This window comes from Neltuma alba, unplaced genomic scaffold (assembly GCF_004799145.2).
Source record: "Neltuma alba isolate B1F8T4 unplaced genomic scaffold, ASM479914v2 tig00010924_pilon, whole genome shotgun sequence".
Taxonomy (NCBI): Eukaryota; Viridiplantae; Streptophyta; class Magnoliopsida; order Fabales; family Fabaceae; genus Neltuma; species Neltuma alba.
The window spans coordinates 192,807-196,858 of NW_021635700.1; positions in this window are offsets into that span (position 1 = coordinate 192,807).

Sequence of the window (4,052 nt, forward strand, 5' to 3'; positions counted from 1 at the left end):
TATACAGATTTCCACCAAAGCTTTTTACTCTTGATGGGCCGACCAAGTCCATGTGAATCATTTGGAGTGGTCTTTCAGTTGAAACTGTCTTCTTTGATTTAAATGAAGACTTTGTTTGTTTACCCTTTTGACATACATCACAAATAACATTATGTTCATACTGAATTTTTGGTAAACCAATAACTAAATCCCTTTTTATTAATTTTGAAAGTTGATTCATGTTAACATGTGCAAGTCGTTTGTGCCAAATCCAACTTTCCTCCTTTTTACTAATAAAACAGTTTTCAGAGGTTTTAGAATCAATTTGAAGTGTATAACAGTTACCGTCCCTCGGAGCTCTTAGCTCTGTATTCAATTCTTCTTTCTTCAAGGGTAGGTCATCTTTGCTTATGATTAAGCATTCTTCAGAGTCAAAGATCACCCAGTTGTTTTTGTCCGCACTTTGACTGACACTGAGGAGATTATGACATAGACCTTCGACGTAGTACACATCTTCGACCTTCATGCCTATGTTACTTCCGATTTCTCTAATTCCAGCAATTTTTCCCGATTGGTTTCCTCCGAAGCTTACTTTTCCTCCTTCTTTTGGTTTGAGTGATGTAAACTTCTCAGTGTCACCCGTCATGTGTCTGGAGCATCCGCTGTCTATATACCATTTATTTGTTCTGGATGCCTTGAGACATACCTGCAAAATCACAATCATGTTTTAGGTACCCATACCTTCTTGGGTCCTTTTTGGTTAGTATGAGTTATCTTTGGCACATAAGTACCTTTGGGCACCCATTTTAATGTTCCGTAGGCTCCTTTCTTCTTATAGTAACAAGAAGTAGCGTTGTACATGGGCAGGGCTGGGCAGGGCAAGCCCCTTGCCCAATGCCCAGCCCGAAAGATGAGCGGGCTACGTTTTGCAGCCCGCTGCCCGGCCCTGCCCAGTAGAAGCCCTAACCATTTTGGGTAGGGCAAGGGCGGGCTGGGCAGGGTGGGCTTTTCTGCCCAGTGTAATGACACAATGCCCTATGTCATATGTAAAAAAAAAAAATTCAATTATCATGTTTTGAGACAAGTGAGAGGAGAAAAAATTATCACGAATGAGTCTATCACTCATATATATATATATATAAGGCTTATGTAGTCTTATTCTTTAGCTTTTGATTTCTTATGGGAGGTAAAAAAAATATTTAATAATTAGAATATTTAATAATTAAGCTAAATCAATATTTTAATTTCTTAGTTTATTCATATAGTTGGTGAATTCTTATAATCATGTGAAAGCACAAAATTTGAAAGGTGGTTTTATTTTTCTTTTTTTTTGTTTTAAAAAATTGGATGTAAGAGAAAAAGAAGAAAATTTGACTTGGAGTAATTTAGCATATTGAATCTTATATTTTGATATTTAGCTCTTTATATAATTATAATTTTATGTTCCTTTCATTTTTTCTAATTTTACCTAATTTTTTTTAGCCAAAATAAAAGAGATAATTGCTTGAAATAATATTATCTTATATATATAATTATATATTTCTTCGGACAGGGCCAATGGGCAGGGCAGCATACCCTGCCCGCGGCCCTGCCCTGCCGTGAATCAGCCCAACCCGAAGATGCCCATTTTTGCTTGGGCAGCTTTTTACTGGGCTGGGCAAGGCATTTTTCTTGTGGGCTCGGGCGGGCTTATTGGGCATGCGGGCCTCATGCACACCCCTAACAAGAAGAAGTTGAATGGCCTTTACGGTTGCAGTGAGAGCAAAGTGCAAATGGATTTGAAGAATGCACAGAGTTTCTAAAATATGTAAGATATGATCTACCACTACTCTTTTTCTTTCCTTTTGACTTATCCTGAGTTGGATCGTATCCTATACCAGTTTTGTCCATAGAACACCGTTGAGCTCCTAGGATCACTTTAAGCATTTCGCTACCTTTAGTGAATTTTTCTAAGGTTCTGGTAAGATCTTTAATCTTCCTTTTGTTCATTTCACAACCTTTACAAGTTGAAGTCGAATCTATATTGACTTCAACCTTTGATTGTTGTTCTTCTAAAAACTTTATCCTTTTCTTAGAACTTACTAACTCTTTTGCAATTCTTACCAATTCTAAATGTAATGCATTGTATTCGGACTGTAATTCATCATAAGATGGTTCAGAAATTATTACCTCGTCTGTCTCTGATTCCTCGTTTTCTTGGGCCACTAGACAGATGTTAGCGGTTTCTTCATCATCACTCACTTCCTTCTTCTTCATCCGAAGAACTGTCTCCCCAGATTGATGTGACGAAGGCTTTCTTCTTTCTAAATCTTTCTTTCTTCTTTTCTTTGTCCTTCGTTCTGGAAAGTTGGGGACATTCCGCCTTGATATGTCCTGGCTTCTTACATTCGAAGCAAATGATTGGATCCTTTGGTTCGTTCGGATATGATGAAATTCTGTGTTTCGGCTGGAACTTCTTTCCGGTTCTGTTTTTGTAGAATTTCTTGAACCTTCTGACTATAAGGCCCATTTCATCATCCTCAAGATCATCTTCATTATCATCTTCGCTCTCTTGAGTTTTAAGAGCGATGCTTTTCCGGTTCTTCTCATTCATCTCCTTTTTGTATTTTTGCTTGCTCTCATATTCAACGAGGCTCCCGAATAGCGCTGCAACAGAACCAATGGATTCTCCTTTGGTTTCTTCAATAGCCGTTACTTTCGGTTCCCATTCTTTTATGAGACCGCTCAGTATTTTCCTCACTTGATCTTCTTGACTATATTTCTTCCCAAGTGCAGTGAGGTGGTTTATGAGATGTGAGAATCTGACTTCCATGTCTCGGATACTCTCTCCTTCCTTCATTCTGAATAACTCGAATTCGGTGGTGAGAGTATTGATTCTGCTCTGTTTTACACCGGTGGTTCCTTCATGAGCTATCTCCAGAGCCTCCCACATTTCCTTCGCAGTTTCCAGACTTGAGACTCTGAAATATTCCCTCTGGCTAAGTGCACACGTGAGTATGTTGATAACTTTGTCATTTAGGGTCACCAGCTTCTTGTCTTCCTTATCGAACTCCCTGGGACTCTTGCGTACTTGCTGGCCATCTATTATGTTCATTGGGACATAGTTGCCGTGTTCTATTACATCCCACAACCCATACTCTGTGGCCTTGATAAAGATTTTCATCCTCATTTTCCAGAAGGTATAATTTTCTCCACTGAAGCCTGGCGATTTAGATGTTGAACATCCTTCCGGTAGCACGCTATCTCCGAATCCTGCCATTAGATCTCTCTTCGGACTGTTAAATCCTTAGTGAAGAGACCTGCTCTGATACCAAATGTTAGAATCAATCTCACCCAAGAGGGGGGTGAATTGGGTGAGTTACAAAAACTTAAAAATTAAAACGAGACAGTATTGAAAACAGAGAGTCAGAGTCAGGAGAGATTTCACCGAAGAGGGAAGACACAAGATTTATACTGGTTCGGTCTTAACCACTTGACCTACGTCCAGTCCTCAGAACACTTCTGAGTATTTCACTATCTTCCAAGATCGACAGGGCTCTTGGTGCCTCGGTACAGTAATTGAATCGCTCAATCACTCCCCCTTACTCCCGTAAGGATACAAGCCCTCTCAAGAGTCCACACTCTTGAGTATCACTCAATAGTATTTAATAAAGAGTAGTTATCGGCTCTCTTACAGAGTGAATTTAATGATGAACACTGACGCTCAGTAGTATTGAGGAAAACAGAGTATTGAATGCTAGGCTTAATAATCACAGGTGGTAGTTCCGGTATTCAATCTCATCATTAATGCTTCTTCGCGCCTTTTATAGTTGAGGTCGTTAATTAGCCGTTAGACGGAAGAGCTTCTAGCCGTTGTGACTCCGTTTGTGTGTTTCGCCAGTTTCAACGGTTCCGCCATTAATGCGTCTGAGCTTCTGACACTGTAGGTTGTAGCCTACGTAATCCCGTTGAAGAGCCGTTGTATTCTTTCTTAGTAATCTGCATATTTTTAAAACTTTAAGCAACAAGGAGTCTTGTGATGTAGACTTTAATTAAGAACAAGAAGAAAAACGAATTTATCATTCAATGATCTT